The 18,898-nt window shown below is 44.2% G+C and overlaps 1 protein-coding gene and 1 pseudogene across 6 annotated transcripts in view; both read right to left on the bottom strand.

The window, feature by feature from the left end:
* ATP8B1 (ATPase phospholipid transporting 8B1) overlaps positions 1-18,898 on the bottom strand; it is a 150,796-nt gene that overhangs the window by 109,338 nt on the left and 22,560 nt on the right. Inside the window, exon 1 of one of the 6 annotated variants that reach the window (XM_074383368.1) lies at positions 3,342-3,552. The exons of the other annotated variants lie outside the window; for them this stretch is intronic. The gene's annotated coding sequence lies outside the window, so the exon portion shown is untranslated. Of the gene's footprint in view, positions 1-3,341; positions 3,553-18,898 lie in introns of those variants that run through there. 6 annotated transcript variants of the gene reach the window in all.
* Positions 1,011-3,335, bottom strand: LOC120361660 (small ribosomal subunit protein uS17m pseudogene; annotated as a pseudogene).

The raw sequence follows: 18,898 nt of genomic DNA, 5'->3' as shown, positions 1-18,898 counted from the left end.
GAAGATATTTACAGTGAACAGTGGTGCATGTGCCCAGCACCATAAACACTGATCTACTTTTTTTGCTTTGTGATTGTTCCTTTTCAACACTTGGAGTATCTTTCCTACAGACTATACTCTCTGTTACTTCAACTATCAAACCCATGATTTCCTGATAAAGGAATGTGCTTCCCAAACACAGTAATTCACAGGTTCTGTGTCTTTACAACCTTGCACAATCTTTTACAAATCTGAAACGTAGCAACCAGATGTGCATAGAGATTACGTCTCTTGATCCAAAGACAACTGGCACTTGAGTTCTAAGAAAGTCTGGAGTTCAAAGAATGAGAATCTTAGCAAAGGAAAATGAAGCTCCTTAAACATACATTTTTGCACTGTTATCAAGTTATTTCTTAGGATTGATTCTAGAATAAAATGGTTGTTAAAAAATTGTACTCTAGAATAAAATGGTTGTTAAAAAATTGTACTCTAGGCAACATTTCAACATTTATGTTTTCATATGCATTTATTTTTCAAATCTAACAAACATTTTCAAGTTTGTTAGAACTAAACAGAACCTACTGGAATCAATTCTATTGATATCTTTTTTTTTTTTTTTTTTTTTTTTTTTTGAGATGGAGTCTCACTCTCTTGCCCAGGCTGGAGTGCTGTGGCATGATGTTGGGTCACTGCAACCTCCACCTCCCAGGTTCAAGCAATTTTCTACCTCAGCCTCCTGAGTAGCTGGGATTACAGGCACGCACAACCACACCCAGCTAATTTTTGTATTTTTAGTAGAGACAGGGTTTCACCATGTTGGTGAGGCTGGTTTCAATCTCCTGACCCCGTGATCTGCCCGTGTTGGCCTCCCAAAGTGCTGGGGAGCCACCGCCACTAGCTGATGTCATTTATTTTTTAACACAGCAACTTATCACATGATAGGTACTCAATGTATAGGTTTTAATTGACCAAGAAAGTACATTTAAGAAAGTTTGGAAAACTTTGTCTTCCTCTGACACAATTCTTCACTATTCTTTTTTTTTTTTTTTTGGCAATGAAACTTAGAAAAATTTCTTTTTCCATAACGTAAACATGTCAATCTTTCCCTGTAGTTCCTTCTTCCAGTCCTTCACTGTGCTGAAGAGATATTGAATTCTTCCAGATGTTTGCTTAACTGGGTGGTTTCCAAACTCAACAGACTCTCCAGGTAGGTAGTTCCTGCACAGGGCTTTCCCGTCACTGGATCTATGACCTTTCCAACTTTGAAAATGATCTCAGCCAGTTCATGTTTCAAATGCTTTGCGCGTGGAACAGGTAAAGCTCTAAGAAGCACGATATCCCCAACTGTGCACTGCTGATGGGCATCGTGAGCAAAGCAGGTTTTCCACTTATTATAATACTTTAATAAATAGAGATCCAGAACAAGCCTGGTCACTTTCACCTTCGCAGTCTTTTGCATTTTTGTCCCAATCACCTCCCCCACGATCCATTTGGCATGGACGAGTGAACAAACTATGGACATTATGTGGCTTTGGTCACCTCTGCCACAACTGTCTGTGCAGCCACCTGCCCCAGGAAGCCTTCTTTTCTTGCTGGTTTTTTTTTTTGTTGTTTTTTTTTTTTTTTTTTTTTTTTGATACAGAGACTTGCTCTACAGCTCAGGCTGGAATGTGGTGGTGTGATCTCAGCTCACTGCAACCTCCATCTCTTGGGTTCAAGTGAGTCTCCTGCCTCAGCCTCCCCAGATCCGACCAAAGAGGGTGGATCATCTGAGGTCAGGAGTTAGAGACCAGCCTTGCTAACATGGTGAAACTCATTTCTACTAAAAATATAAAAAGTTAGCCGGGTGTGGTAGTGTGCACTTGTAATCGCAGCTACTTGGGAGGCTGAGGCAGGAGAGTTGCTTGAACTGGGCATGGGGTGGGGGTGGGGGAGACGCAGAGGTTGCAGTGAGCCCAGATGCTGCCACTGTGGAAAATAGTACAGTGGTTTCTCAAGAAATTAAACATAGAATTACCATAGGATCTAGCAATCTTATTTCCGGGTATATATCCAAAAGAATTAACAGCAGGAATTCAAGCAGATATTTATACAGTAGACCTATGTTCATAACAGTGATATTCACAAAAGCAAAGAGGTAGAAACAATCCAAATGCTGTCTGATAACTGGATATGCAAAATGTGGTATACAGACAAGGAACTATCATTTGGCCTTAAAAAGGAAATCCTGGCACATGCATCTTACAACATGGATAACCTCTGAAGACATTATACTAAGTAAAATACACCAGTCACAGAAGGACACATGCTGTATGATTCCACTTATGTGAGGAATGCAGAGTAGGCAAATTCAGAGACAGAAGGTAGGATGATGGTTGCCAAGGGTTGGAAGGAAGGAGTTGTTTAATGAATGCAGAGCTTCAGTTGGAGAAGATGAAGAAGTTCTGCAGGTGGATGGCGGTGATGGCTGCATAGTCATGTGAATGCACTTAAAGCCACTGATGCATACAATTAAAAATGGTTAACGCAGAGTGTGGTGGCTCACAACTGTAATCCTAGCACTTTGGGAGGCTGAGGTGGGTGGATCACTTGAAGGCAGGAGTTTGAGATCAGCCTGGCCAATACAGTGAAACACTGCCTCTACTAAAAAATACAAAAATTAGCTAGGTGTGGTGGTAGGCACCTGCAATCCCAGCTACTCAGGAGGCTGAGGCAGGAGAATTGCTTGAACCCGGGAGGCGGAGGTTGCAGTGAGATCATGCATTGCACTCCAGCCTGAGCGACAAAGTGAGACTCTGTCTCAATAAATTAAAAATGGTTAAGATGGCAGATTGTATGTTGTGTAAATTTTACCACAAGAATTTTTGTCTTTTTGAGATGGAGTTTTGCTCTTGTTGCCCAGGCTGAAGTGCAATGGCGCCATCTCAGCTCACTGCAACCTCCACCTCCCAGGTTCAAGTGATTCTCCTGCCTCAACTTCCCCAGTAGCTGGGATTACAGGTGTCTGCGCCACGATTGACTAATTGTTTTGTATTTTAGTAGAGACGGGGTTTCACCTTGTTGCCCAGGCTGGTCTCAAACTCCTCAGGTGATCCACCTCTGTAGGCCTCCCAAAGTGCAGGGATTACAGGTATGAGCCATCATGCCCAGATAACAATAATTTTTTTGAAGTACTCAGTTGTTCTTTATCTCATTTGAAAAAAGGAGAAGAGATTTAAACTGATTTCAACTAAAAAAATTTCCTCACCAGACAAGTTGCCGAAAGAATAACTGGAATTTCCTTTCTGGCTGTTTCTCGAGTATCTAGCCAGGCAGTGTGCTAAAAGCTAGGCAAATCAAAAATAACAAATCATAGATCCTACCTTCCTCGGGCTTAGGGTTGAGCCCAATGGTTCTCAAATTTTAGCACATAAATGAAAATCCTCTGATGGGCTTCTTGAGCACAAGTTGCTAGCCTCTACCCTCAGGATTTCTGATTCAGGAGGTCTGGGCTGGGGTCCGAGACTCTGCGTTTCCATCAAGTTCCCAGGTGATGCCAATGCTGCTGGCACAGGGGCCGCACTTTAAGAAGCTCTAGGGCAGGAAGAAGAACTTGTAGGTAGATAAGTAATTTCAATTAAGTGTGCTGTGATGGGAATCCACCCAGGACACATAGCAGGTAAAGGCACCCATCTGTCCTAGGAGAGGTCGAGAAAGCCTTTCCCAGAGGAGGCATTGCAGAAATTGAGATCTAGCCTGAAACCTAGAGGATATGTAGGACTCAGACAGGTGCATGGAAGGGACAGAGTATTTCAGGTGGACAGTGTTCGATTTGCATAGGTCTAGAGGTAAGAACAGCGTGTTCTTGAAATTGCAAATCTTTCCATGTCATGGGCAGTTGGAGAGTGATGGGGAAAGTAATAAGTAAGGAAGAGAGAGGTGAGGTCTATCAAAAAGGGCATTAGGAGCCTAGAGTTTATCCACAAGGTAACAAGGAGCCAACCTCAGGCAGGCTTGCAGCATTCAAGAATTGAAGCGCTAAGAACTGAGGTGAGCTTCCGAGAGAGAAGGTATGGGTCCAGCAGAGTTGCAGCCTGAGCTGGTGGGAAACGGGGCAGTGGTACATGCCCCTCTAATTCTAGGACCATCTCACACAATCCAAGCTTCAGTTCCTCAGAAAGCCTTCTGCTGCTCAGGTAAGAACCATCCAAGGCCATTGTGCCATCCAGTACAGTGGCCACTAGCCATGTGCGGCTATTAAATTAACTAAAATCAGAAGCCAGATTGTCAGTTGCACCAGCCTCATTTCAAGTGTTCAACAGCGACATGTGACAGTGGCTAGAAACAGAACACTTTTGGGCTGGGTACGGTGGCTCATGCTGTAATCCCAGCACTTTGGGAGGTCAAAGCAGGCGGATCACCTGAGGTCAGGAGTTTGAGACCAGCCTTGCTAACATGGTGAAACCCCGTTTCTACTAAAAATAAAAAAATTAGCCAGGCGTGGTGGTGTGCACCTGTAATCCCAGCTACTTGGGAGGCTGAAGCAGGAGAGTTGCTTGAACCGGGGTGGTGGGGGGGCAGGGGCAGGGGTGGGTGGCAGGCAGAGGTTGCAGTGAGCCGAGATGGTGCCATTGCACTCCAGCCTGGGCAACAAGAGCAAAACTCCGTCTCAAAAAGAAAAAAAAAAAAGAACACTTGCATTATCCCAGAAAGTTCCCTTAGCCAGCACTGGTCCAGGAAATGAAGTTTAAGTAGGATTAGATCTAAGACTTGCCAGGTATTTTGGTTCTACTGCATGAAGCCAGCAAGCAACTTGTTGGGTCTTCATTCATGAAAACATACACACATACGAGTATATACACCAGAGCTCTAACTTGATTTAAAAAAACTCTATAGAGTATAAAGCTAGACAATTAATAATTATACATTATATATAATCTATAAATATCCTAGATATCACTTTTATAATGAGATATAAGGAATTTTGGCTGAGAGCAGTGGCTCACGCCTATAATCCCAGCACTTTGTGAGGCCAAAGTGGGTGGATCATCTGAAGTCAGGAGTTCGAGACCAACCTGGCCAACATAGTGAAACCCCTTCTCTACTAACAAATACAAAAATTAGCCAGCTGTGGTGGTGTGTGCCTGTAGTCCCAGCTACTGGAGATGCTGAGGCAGGAGAATTGCTTGAACCCAGGAGGCGGAGGTTGCAGTGAACTGAGATTGCATCACTGAACTCCAGCCTGGGCAACAGAGTGAGACCCTCTCTCAAAAAAAACACATTTTTTTAAGCCACTAAGACAAATCCTAGAATCACACCTATTCTCCAAAGCCATCCCTGAATCCTAAAAATAACCAGCCAAGGGAACTGAGGGAAGAAAATATACTCCAGGTTAGAATTCTAAAAGGCCATTTTTATAGCTTATGTGCCAAAAAAAAAAAAAAAAAAAAAGCTAAGCTTTTAGAGCTTTCTCTATTGTGTATTTTACAGAAGTCAGTGTGAAGGATTCAAAATATTACATAGCTAATCCTTACTCTAACTTCTAAAAATGAAACACAAGAGATGGTTGCATGCCAATTTGGTAACAAATCCCTAGTCCAAGGATAGAAGTGGAAATTGATGCAAGGAGGAAATGTGTTATGCTGTAAAATGAAACACATGTCACCCTTCGGCTGACCACAGCAGCAAACACTGTAACCAGTTAAAAAGCCTGAGAAGCAAGAGGTAGGTGATAATTTCCACGAATAAAAAATTTCAGAGGTGTTCTTGTTTTCCCAGCTGCTCAGCAAGGACTTGACCAGCCTGGATAAAAAGAGCCCACCTCCCACCTCCCATGAAGAATCAGCTGGGCAGCTTCCCAGTGAGTAAGGCAAGTGGCTGAGTATCCCGATTTTGATGGTGAGGGACAGGTGGCTTTGGGAAGTGTACTCAGACAGTATACCTTCCTTGCTCAACCATTGTCTTACCCAGGCATGTTAAGGGGAGGAGCAGCTCAGAAAAAAAGCAGAGCCAAGTATCTGCATTGCTCAAAACCTCCAATGGCCAGTAGGCTTGGCTGCCAACCCTCAGAGCCATGCATTCTGTCTGCCCCGTGACTCCTCCGTCCTCAGAGCTGTATCTCCTCCTGGGTCAGCTCTGCCAGATCTGATGGGCTTCCTTCTCCCTGCTCTGCTATTAAGCCCCTTTCTTGGGTTCAAATAAAGCTAGTTCCTCTAGAGCCTTTCCAGGTATGCCCATGGGCCTTCCCACCCAAAACCCCCTATGCATGGAAGACCATTCATTCACCAATTCCAAGTTTAGTTAAAATCAACATCCACCAGCAAGAAACTCAGTGCAAGGCTCCTTGGAGGTGCTGGGGTAAAACAAGAAACTGCTAGACTTCATTAAGCCAGCAGGCAACTGGTTAGAGCCTTAATTTATGAAACACAAATATCTCCCTCTAAATTGGTTTTTTAAATGACCGCAAATGCCACTGGACTATCTCAAATGGCAAGAAACAGCCAAAGATGACTCCAGAGTAGATAATTGTGTTGGGTATGGGAAAAGTAAGCTTATTCAGGAGCACTGAGCCCAGGGCATCCCAAATGCACAGCAAATAGTAGATCTGATCCAATAACTTTTATTTGTAATTCTAATATCATAATGTATTAATGATAGCATCAGCTAGCATTTATTGAACTAATGCTACACGTCAAGTACCATCCCAAGCATTTAACGAACACGAATGCATTTAAATGTATAAAGATTCAATGAGGTAGGTCCTGTCATTTTCCTTGTATAAATGAAGACACTGAGGCTAAGAAACTTGTCCATGGTCTCACAAGTGTGTAGTAGAGCCCAGATTTAACCCAGCCAGCCCAGTACCCTGCTCATAAAACCCTCATGCTTTTTTTTTTTTTTTTTTTTGATACAGGGTATCACTGTCACCCAGGCTAGAGTGCAGTGGTACGATCTTGGCTCACTGTAACCTCCACCTCCCAGGTTCAAGTGATTTTCCCGCCTCAGCCTCCTGAGTAGCTGGGACCACAGGCACGTGCCACCATGCCCAGCTAATGAGAACTGTTTCTCTTGCACTCAGGCAGAATTTCTGTGCCTCAGCCCAGCTGCCAATGAGAATTGCAGTCCAAGATTTCACATTTCAGTTAGATAGCTCAAAATTTGTTTAGATCTTTCCAGAGCATCCACAAAATGCCACTTGCCTTGATAGGCCTGTGTTTTATATGCAATGGCACCACAGAATTTAATCACCATGTGCGATGCCTCCATCTAGTTTGGGATTGCCCTCACTCCATGAGACACAAGGCTCCTTTCTCCTGCCTCCGGCCAGCCTGCCCTCAGAACATGGTACCCCTGGAGACAAATTGTTGAGGCAGGAGCTCCAGAGGGGTAGAAATGGGCTAGAGAAGAAGGAGAGACTGAGATAGGGACCTTGAAATGCACAGCAAGCCAGCCAGTGGGGCGGCTACCATTCAGGGGCAAACCACATGTAGGGGACAGGTACTCCGGGGCCTGCTTACTGCGGCAGATCACAAGTTCCTGGCAACATACCTGGAGGTGAAAATGTGTCGACATGCTCCAATGTTAAGGACACTCAGACATCACCCTTCTAGGAACATGGATGTGAATTTTGTTTGTTTTTGTTTTATAATGGAGTCTCACTGTTGCCCAGGCTGGAGTGCAGTGGCACAACCTAGGCTCAGTGCAACCTCCGCTGCCCAGGTACAAGTGATTCTTCTGCCTCAGTCTCCTGATAGCTGGAATTACAGGCTACACCACTACACCCAGCTAATTTTTGTATTTTCAGTAAAGATGGGGTTTCACCATGTTGGCCAAGCTAGTCTTGGACTCCTTTTCAAGTAAACCACCCACCTCAGCCTCCTAAAGTGCTAGGATTACAGGCATGAGCCACTGTACCTGGCCTGGACTTGAATTTTTATCAGGAAGAAATTTGCCTTTAATGCTAATCACAACTAATGGCAGAATTAAGATGGCAAGTCGTATATCACAACTTCTCCCTAAATTCAAAATGGAGCTGTTTATGTAGGAGTCAGACTACCTCCTTTAGAGGACATGGGAGTAGTCCATCACACATTCAGACAGTTTTATTAAGCATGACAGTCTACCTACTTCTCTCAGCACTGAGCATGGTGCATTCCTATCGCTAGGCAATTCCCTTACTTCCTGATCCTTCAATTCACTTTCTGTATAATTCCTAAATGGCCTGAGATTACCAAGTTTCCCTAAATCAAGCTTCTAAAAATCAGGCAGACTAGACTGGTGTTTGGGCATCCGCACTTCAAATGCCAGTGGCAGTTTTCTGTTTGTTAAGTAATGAGCTGTCCAGGCATCTTTTGATTCACTCAGGCCACAGACAGCACCAGGAGGCTCTGGGTGGGGTCTCAGGTCTAAATTTTACTATAATCCTACAGACTGGAAATCAATGAGCTGATCAGAACACATCTAGTTTCCAAAGATATGAGTGGTATCAAACGGCATAAATTATTTCTCCAGTAACGTCAAAGGGCACACTTAGCAGTGCTGTCAGAACAACCAGAAAAACCACATTCAAAAGGGAACACAGCCTAAGGCACACAACTCATGATAAATACCTGCGAGGAAACCAGTTAGCTCTGCCTTCAGCTGTTCCCACCCCAATTTTCATGATTAAAACTACAATCAACATACTGATTATTCAGCAGATATCTATATGTTTATACTCCTAAAAAACATGTTAGGTTGGTTAACTGAACCTATATAATACTTAGAAATCTCCCTCAAGTTACGCTAAAAACAAAACAAAAACAGAAACTTTGCAAGCTTTCCGAGTTCAAACCTGTAATTTTGTTACATATCAGTGCTTTACAAAAGAGCACGCCTGTGCTCCCAGCACTTAGGGAGGCCAAAGCGGGCAGATCACCTGAGGTCGGGAGTTCGAGACCAGCCTGACCAACACTGAGAAACCCCGTCTCCACTAAAAGTACAAAATTAGCTGGGCATGGTGACCCATGCCTGTAATCCCAGCTACTCAGGAGGCTGAGGCAGGAGAATCCCCTGAATCCGGGAGGCGGAGGCTGCGGTGAGCCAAGACTGCACCACTGCACTCCAGCCCGGGCAACAAGAGCAAAACTCCGTCTTAAAAAGAACAAAACAAAACAAAAGAGCTAAGATAATTACAAGGAACAAGTCTCCTAAAATGTAAAATTCCACTGTTCCTCTACTACGCCCTAATCAATCCAATAAACAAATTATGCATTATATATAAAGATACAAAATATATATAGTACTTTAAGTATATATGTATATAAAGTTACGCAGTATCTAAAGTAACACATGAAATATACACCCCATCCTTGTAAGCACATAGCATAAGAACAGTGGCAATAAACACCTTGCCATGACATTCATGGTGAGTATTGCTAGCCGGAGAATTAGAGGAGAAAACAGTCAATCATACCTGATGGTGGGGGTTGGAGAGAGAGAAGAGGGATGTTGAGTCGGCCTTGAAGGTCAGAGCCTCAAGCCAGGCCACTAGCTGGTTGGGAGACAGAAAGTGAGAGGAGAAAGGCATTTCTGGAAGAGAATCCCTGGGGGCAAACATTCTGCCGTCCAGAAGGCACACAGGACCATTAGTGCAGTTACTAAAGTTTCAGTGGTTGGGGGAGGAGGAAGGAGAGAGTTGGAAGAGGAGACTGGAAAATAGGCGGAGGCAGGACTGGGAAGGCCCTGGGTGCTAGAGGCATTTGGAATTTGTGTTAAGCAGGGAGAGGCCATTTGAGCCCTCCCATGCATTGAGCAAACACCTCCTGACCACGTGGCATGTATTCCGTTAGCTGCTGGTGAGCGATGTGGCGCCTGTCCCCATGAAGCTTAAGACTGGGGTAAGGCAGACACTAGGAATTCAGCCCACCAAAGCATGTCTGCTGTGGTAGAGACGTAACAGGGACAGTGAGGACACAGAGCAGGGAACGGGGCCCAGGAAGCTATTCTGGAATAAGTGAACTGGGCCCTGAAGTTGAAGCATCTGCAGAGGTGAGGAGGTGGGAGGTGAGGAGCAGAAGTGCAGGAATCATTTGTGCAAAGAGCCTGTGGCCTCCACAACGGGGGCTGTTCTCATCAGATCTGCATTTTTGAAATGAGAACCCTAGGCCAAGTGGGGTGGCTCATGCCTGTAATTCCAACACTATGGGAGGCCGAGGCAGGTGGAACAAACACCACTAACGAATCTCTACTAAAATCACAAAAATTAGCCGGATGTGGTGGTGCACACCTGTAATCCCAGCTACTTGGGAGGCTGAAGCAGGAAGATCTCTTGAACCCAGGAGGTGGAGGGGTGGAGGATCCAGTGAACCAAGATCACACCATTGCACTCCAGCCTGGAGCGAGACTCCATCTCAAAAAAAAACCAAAAAAAGATAACCCTGACCAAGGACTCCAGGAAGAGGTGGTGTTAATCTGTGGGCAAGATAAGATTACAGAAAATCCCTACTGTCCTCTGGCAACAGAGGCTAAAGGCGGAAGCTAATAAGGTGGTGCAGGCAGAGAGGATGGGATTTCTGGCAGAACTTTCAGAAGCAGAAGCAGCATCTCACAACTCACTTCATCCAGGCAGAGGGTCTGGGAGGAAAAACACTGAAAAAGGCGCCCAGTTTCTAGCTTGAGTAACTGCTACAAGCAGCTGAACTCTGCAAAGGTTCTGAGTACTGTCTTCGAGCTGAGGTACACGTTGGCCCCTACATTCTATACCCACTTAATTAGCACTTTATTCAAGAGGAAGATGGTTCCCCCACATTTTTCCATATTACCAAAGGAAGCTACATTTCAAACTTCAGGTGTCTACTCAAACCTAAAACTGAACCCCTCAATTTCCTGCATAACTCCATTATCCCCCAGGCTTCCTCATATCAGTAAAAGGCAAACCCATCTTGCAGGTGCTCATGCAAAATACCTAGAGTCATGCTGGAGTCTCGTCTTCCCTCCCATCCTCCTCCCTACCCATCTGCAAGCCCTAAGCTCTGCCTTCCAAATGTCTCGAGAACCTAAAACCTCTCCCCACCTCCGTGCAGACGGCTTGGCTGAAGCTCTGTTCTCCCTCACCCGGATCAGAGGTAGCCCCAGACACCTCGCCCTTCGGTCTTAACTCCTACATGGAGGCAAGGCTGATTCTTCCAAAGGTAATGCAGATGGAGTTACTCCTCGGCTTGAAACCCTACAATGAGTTCTCACTTCTCTCAGAGTAAAACCCAATCTATGTGCTCTCTTTCCCTCTCAATCCTCACGTCCAGCCACCCTGCTGCCTCCCTGGTCCTGGGGTGCGGGGCCACCCAGTGTCTGTACCTGGAACGCTCTTTCCTGGTGGCCACAAGGCTTAGCCCCTCACCTTACTGTCCTAGCTCTAATGTCACCTTTTTAGGGGCCTAATCAATCGCCACCATATTTAAACCCCAACCTCACCAGTCCCCCTTCTTTACATCGTGTCCATCGCACTTCTCATCTGCTATCAGACTTTAAAATTTACTTATTAGGCCGAGCAGGGTGGCTCACGCCTGTAATCCCAGCACTTTGGGAGGCCGAGGTGGGTGGATCAACTCAGGTCAGGAGTTTGAGACCAGTCTGGCCAACAAAGCAAAACCCTGTCTTTACAAAAATACAAAAATTAGCTGGTCACGATGGCGTGTGCCTATAATCCCAGCTACTCAGGAGGCTGGGGTGGGACAATTGCTTGAACCCAGGAGGCGGAGGTTGCAGTAAGCCAAGATTGCGCCATTGCACTCCAGCCTGGGCGAAAGAGCAAGACTCTGTCTCAAAAATAAAATAAAATAGAATAAATTAAAAAATTTATTAATAATCTCTTCTGACCAGAAGGTACACTCCCAAAGCAAAGGGATTTTTGCTTATTTTGTTTAGCTACAACCACAGCACTAGAATAGAGTCCAACATACAGTAACTAGCTTACAGACGTTGACTGCATGAAAGGTCACCTTATTAACAAGTCTCCCTGAGTCACTCGGACAAAATAGTAAGCCCTCACGTCTTTTGCCCTTCATGCTTATTTATTTTTCCTTGTACATATCATCAACATGTGATAAATGTTAATAACACATATTAGTGTGTTTATTCTCTTCGCCACACAAGAATGTCAACTTCATGGGGGCAGGGATCTCGACTCTTCTCTTTGCCGTATGATGAACGCCCAGGGCCAAGCCTGGTACAGAGGAGATGAGAAAGAGAAGGAAGGAGAGACAGGCAGTTTAGGTGTGGTGGCTCACACCTGTAATGCCAACACTTTGGGAGGGCGAGAATGGTGGACTGCTTGGGTTGGAGTGTTCGAGACTAGCTTGGGCAACATGGTGAAACCCCATCTCTACAAAAAGTCCAAAAATTAGTTGGGCATGGTGGCACGTGCCGGTAGTCCCAGCTACTTGGGAAGCTGAGGCTGGAGGACTGCTTGAGCCTGGGGTCAAGGCTGCAGTGAGCCATGATTGTGCCATTGCACTCCAGCCTGGGTGACAGAGGGAGGCTCTGTCTCAGAAACAGAAAAGAGGAAAGGAAGGAAGGAGGACAGAGAGAGGGGAAAGAAGGGAAAAGAAAGGAGGAAAGGAGGAAGGAGAGAAGGTGCATGGAGGGAAGAGGAGAAGGAAGGAGAGAACAGGAAAGAAGAGAGGGAGAAAAAGGGAAGAAAGAGAAAGGACGAAACAGGGAGGGAGGAATGAATAAGGAGGAAGGAATTCTCGCTCCATATGATCAGGGTCACAGATGAGTAGCCTGAAGTAAAAAATTGGTTGTTCTGCCGAGAGCAAGAGATTCACTGTCAGGGAGCAGTGAAACAATTAGGCATTTCTATTTTTTTTTGAGACGGAGTTTCGTTCTTGTTGCTCAGGCTAGAGTGCAATGGTGCGATCTTGGCTCACTGCAACCTCTGTCCCCCCAGGTTCAAGGGATTCACCTGCCTCGGCCCTCTGAGTAGCCAGGATTACAGGCACGCACCACCACGCTGGGCTAATTTTGTATTTTTAGTAGTGACAGTTTTCTCCATGTTGATCAGGATGGTCTTGAACTCCTGACCTCAGGTGATCCACCTTCCTTGGCCTCCCAAAGTGCTGGGATTACAAGCATGAGCCACCACACCCGGCCTAGGCATTGCTTTAAAATCTATGCATTTGGTCAGGCTCATGCCTGTAATCCCAGCACTTTGGGAGGCCGAGGAAGGGCAGATCATGATCAGGAGATCGAGACCATTCTGGCCAACATGGTGAAACACCATCTCTAATAAAAATACAAAAATTAGCCAGGCATGGTGGCGTATGCCTGTAATCCCAGCTACTCAGGAGGCTGAGGCAGGAGAATTGCCTGAATCTGGGAGTCGGAGGTTGTGGTGAGCTGAGAACGTGCCTCTACACTCCAGCCTGGTGACAGAGTGAAACTGCGTCTCAAAAAATACAATTAAAAAAAAAAATCTATCCATTCATATGCTCCTTTAGTCAAAATAAAAGACAATATCTAGGAATGATGCCAGGATAAGGAGTAGGCTGCATTGGATTCTAATCAAAGGAGGCATGAGTCACTGAAGAACCATCATCATTTGATGGCTGCTTTCTTCTATAGTTTCCGAACAATAAATAAGAAGGATTGGCCAATCTCGTTACTTGGCATAACAAACCAGGTAAGCATACTTGATGATTCAATTCCATTTGGAACCCATACTACACATTAAAGAAACAAAACTACCACTGGTATTCAGCTGAGTTCTGTCCAATTACCCTTTGCCTCCACTGTGTCTTGCTTGGCATGCTACCATAATCTTAAGGGTGATAGTAGCACCTCGAATCCCTGTGAGATCATGTGAATTAGGCTTCCACCATTCTTGAAAGTCATTTTAATTACCTCATTTAATGACCTTCAACTTGTGGAAAAGAAGGAGAGACATGAAGATGTTAAGATGTGTGAGGGAGGTCTCAGGGCCGGGCGGGGAGAGGGTGGCTTGTTTTGGAGCCTGGGAGCCCATCCACACAATCAACCACAGTCACCGAGATCTGCCCACGAAGGTGAGAGAAAGGAGGGGAAGTAAACCAACAGGCCCTTTTCTTTCCTCCTCGTATCTGTTCTCAGGGCTTGTTTCCTGTCTAACTTGCCTTAGATCCTTAAAAGTGACTAGAACCAAGTTGTAAAAAAATTTTAAAAAAGCAATTATTTTTCACAATATGAAGTCTTCTTTGGGATAAGTTGGCTAGAAAATGAGAGAGAAGAGAAAAGGCTGGAACAACTGTCTGGGACATTTTCTAAGGTGTTATTCCCCACCCCCCGCTTCCCACCAATCCCTCAAAGGTCAACAAGATACTCCATTCTGGAAGCTTCTTCGAAAGCAGTTCGCCTGGATGTCTTCAGAACTCCAGATGGTTCCTCTAAGTCCTACTCCAGGCCGATTGTTATGCCATCTGTTGTCTTCCTTTCCAACTGTTTACTCGGGCTATTTTTTGTTTGTTTGTTTTTGTTTTTAAATAGGGTCTCACCCAGGCTGGAGTACAGCGGTGTGATCACAGCTCACTGCAGCCTTGACCTCCTAGGCTCAAGCAATTCCTCCCACCTCAGCCTCCCAGATCTCCCAGCTGGGATTATAGGCATGTGCCACCACACCCAGCTGATTTTTATATTTTTTTGTAGAGACGGGATTTTGCTGCTTCCCAGGCTAGTCTTGAACTTTTGGGTGCAAGCAATCTGCCCTTCTCAGTATCCCAAAGTGTGAAATTACAGGTGTGAGCCACAGTGCCCAGACGGGCTAATTTCCTGTCTATTGGGAGCTGGAATCCAATCTGGAACCCAATTCACAAACTATGTAAGATTTCAATCTGTTATATATCTACCATCTTCCTGAGACAGGCCATTGAAAGTCAAATTCTACTTTCACTTGTTTCAGAAGAAAAAAGAAATAAGAATGTATGCATTTGTAAACACAAAGATGATTTCTAAAAAGATAACCAATAAACTGGTGATGGCTTCTGCCTTTGGGTAGGAGAACTAGGTAACTGGGCTAAGAGGAGGCAGGAAGGCTGATGCTTTTTTTTTTTTTTTTTTTCTTTTTTTTGAGACAGGGTCTCTTTCTGTGGCCCAAGCTGGAGTGCAGTGATGGGATCTTGGCTCACTGCAACCTCCACCTCTCAGGCTCAAGTGATCCTCCCACGTCAGCTTCTCAAGTAGCTGGGATTACAGGCATGTGCCACCATGCCCAGCTAATTTCTTATAGTTTCTGTAGAGATAGGGTTTTGCCATGTTGGCCAAGCTGGTCTTGAATTGCTGGGCTCAAGTGATCCTCCTGCCTTAGCCTCCCAAAATTCTGGGATTACAGGCATGAACCACCACTCCCGGTCACCCTCTTGTACATTTTGAAGGTTGTACCATTTGCATGTATTACTTATTCCAAAAATTAAACAAAAATAATAGGTGGAAGAAAACCGAAGCTTGAAAACTTATCAGGAAATAACAAACATGATAGTTTCACACCTTGACTTCCCCGATGGTCAACAACAGAAGCATTTACCAGAGAGTGAGCTCCCCACATGCAAGTGGCAACTTTAATTGCACCGTAATTTGTCCTTGTATTAGCTATCTATTGCTGCCTAACAAAATACCCGCAAATTTAGCAGTTTGAAACACAAATATTATAATCTCAGTTTCAATGGGTCAAGAACCTGGGAAAGGCTCAGGGTCTCCTGGCAAGGCTGCAGTCAAGGTGTAAGCCAGGGTTGCAGTCATCTACAGGTCAGCCTGGGGAGGATCCTCCTTCAAGCTCACTCACAGGGTCTGTGGCAGGATTCTGTTTCTTGTGGGCTGTTGGCCAGAGGCCGGCTTCAGTTCTTTGCCATGAATGTCTCTCCATGGGCAGCTGGCTTCTCTCACAGCAAGTGATAGGCTAAGACAGCATGAGCAAGAAGGAAGTGGGATGTTTCTGTGCCCCAACCTCAGAAGTGACATCCCATCACTATGGGCATATTTTTTATTCACTAGAAGGAAATCACTAGGTCTAATCCCTGTTCAAGGGAGAGGATTTCCCAGAAATAAAAGAAATCACAAATTACACTTAATGAGAATCCTGAGATACTTTAGAAAGGTTCCAAATTTGGCCAAAAGTAGCTTGAGAAGGCTTTTATGAACCAAGCATAAGAAGTCCAGCAGGGCTCGGTATAATAGCTCACAACTGTAATTCCAGAACTTTGGGAGGCCGAGGTGAGCAGATTGTTTGAGCACAGGAGTTCAAGACCACCCTGGGCAACATAGCAAAAGCCCATCTCTACAAAAAATACAAAAATTAGCCAGGCATGTGCTTGTGGTCTCAGCTACTCAGGAGGCTGAAGTGAGAGGATCGCTTGAGCCTGGGAGGTCGAGGCTACAGTGAGCCATTACTGCACCACTGCACTCCAGCCTGGGCAACAGAGTTATACTCTCTCTCTCTCTCTCTCAAAAAAAAAAAAAAAAAAAAAAAAAAAAAAAAAGGGACGTCTAGCAGCGGAGAGAAATTACTTCATTCAAACCGGCATTGAGAGGCAGAGAATTAGAAGCACTCACAGAGCTGAAAGCCTCCCAGAAGGAGCAAAAATAAAATGTGAAATTAACCTTTGAAATCCAAAGTTGGTATCAGCTATAGCCTAATGTTCACTTTTTATTTTGGCAACAATGAACATGGTATTTCTACCTTATTTTTGGTATAATTATCCATTCTTGTGCAATGAAAGAAAAAATAATATAGGTAAATTAATACTTATAATATTAAACATTAGTTTAAATTAAATATTAGTCTCTTTTGGCTAAACGTGTTATAAATCATCAAGGCATATAAATGCTAGAGTTTAAGTGCTGAATAAACTAACTGGCCTTGAATCCCGTGTTTCTAATTCTAATAACAGACTTATTATGAATCTCAAATTTCGCAAATGTGTCTGTATATGTAAAACTGTTTTGGAAGATGTCAATAAATGTAGAGAAATGTTTAAAATCTGAGTTGGACAAAGGTAAGGCAAACATTAGGTTTTAATCTTTTGCTTATTTGAGTAAATCCTGGAAAGGATTAAAAAATATCTAACTTGTGAAATTTTTTAAAGTCCTTTTAAAATAAAAATGCATAACTGTATAATTACTGTTAAACCTAACTGAAGACTTTATAGAATTCACCCAATCTGAAGAAAGAGGCCTGCTGGCCTGTCTCCCAAGTCACTATGCACAGCTGTGGGAAACATCCTGTTGTATGTTTATATATATTAGCAGCTTCGGGAATTTCACAATGAAAACTATGGTGGGCTGGCTTCCAATCCAGGCAGGCGGGTGAGGAGTGTGGAGAGAGAGCAAACCAGAAATAAAAACAAGTTTCTTAAAAGATCAGGGGAAAGGAAGTTACAATTACTTAGCAATCAGGACTCCTTATAGTTTGCCAGTTTTACTAAACACTGGAGCTATTTCCTTTAAACCCTAAGAGAGATACCTATTCAATCCTTACATTTTGCAGCCCTCAAAATCTCTTAATTGGCTTCAACCAAGAGATTGCCTGATGGAGGTAATATTATACACGACATGTAAAAAACTTTTATTTTTTCTGTGGACACGCCAACAGAAGGAAGACATGGTTTCACCTTTCTTTTTCTCTTTGGTTTTCCAGCATGCCCATCCCCCATTCCCCAACCTAACTGATTAGGAAATGATTTCTAACTGGTCAAGAGTCCAGCCTCCATAGCCACGTCTCTGATTCCATCAGAGACAACTTCCTTGTCTCAGCAAGGTACGTATAATATGTGTGGCCTGGCCAAGTCAGCTGCTCAAACAGGACTGTGTTTGGGTCAGCCCACTGTTTAAAATGTTAAAATCAGCCAGGTGTGGTGGCTCATGCCTGTAATCCCAGCACTTTGGGAGGACAAAGCGGGCGGATCACGAATTCAGGAGATCGAGACCATCCTGGCCAATATGGTGAAACCCTGTCTCTACTAAAAAATACAAAAATTAGCTGGGCGTGGTGGCATGTGCCTGTAGTCCCAGCTACTTGGGAGGCTGAGGCAGGAGAATTGCTTGAGCCCGGGAGGCGGAGGTTGCAGTGAGCCAAGATCGCACCACTGCACTCCAGTCTGGTGCTTGGCAACAGAGCAAGACTGTCTCAAAATAAATAAATAAATAAATAAATAAATAAATAAATAAATAAATAAAATAAAATAAAATAAAATGTTAAAATCAGACATGAAGACCATTCACATAACCACCGCTGGTCAGTTATCGGTAATCTCTAAGAACACCAAAAAGGATGCCTTAAATGCTGATTGGTCTCCTTCAAAATCACTTGGGGAACTCCAGAAAGGGAAGAGGTAAAGCCCAGGAATGTCTGCTTTTTTGAAGTCTCCCCAGGTGAATTTTAATACTCAGAAGTTGGGACCGAGTTCCTGATCTACGTTGAAGTGTAATGTGAATTCCATTCTTGCCCAAAGATGGGTTACTTTGATCGTATCTTTATTCTTGAGACGATTTCACTCCATCTTTGGAGAGAGTTTTGTTGAGTTTCGGCAACACGGCAGAGTTGTTAAAATCATAAAACAGAACCACCTGTTTCTGAGCCATATGGGTTGTTACAAAAAAAATCTCCAAACTTCTTTATTTTTACAAGAGGAATCCAGAGCTCACAAAGATTAGAGGAGGTGAGAGTGCTGACCTGAGGCACTCACTGTGCCTCAATGTCCCCATCTGTAAAGCGGAAATTAATATATTCATTAATTCTTCAGTTATTGAATGCCTACTAGGTTGTGGATCTTAGGGATGAAGAAGATGTGGTGATCTCTCGCTATAACTCAAATCCGAACACAGACTGTTGAATATGGTAAACACAGGCGGGTGCAGTGGCTCACACCTGTAATTCCAGCAGTTTGAGAGGCTGAGACGGGAGAATAGCTTGAGGTTGATGCCAGGAGTTTGAACA

This window comes from Saimiri boliviensis, chromosome 13 (assembly GCF_048565385.1).
Source record: "Saimiri boliviensis isolate mSaiBol1 chromosome 13, mSaiBol1.pri, whole genome shotgun sequence".
Classification (NCBI taxonomy): Eukaryota; Metazoa; Chordata; class Mammalia; order Primates; family Cebidae; genus Saimiri; species Saimiri boliviensis.
The sequence above is the reverse complement of the archived record's forward strand: the minus strand, read 5'-3'. Positions and strand labels throughout refer to the sequence as shown.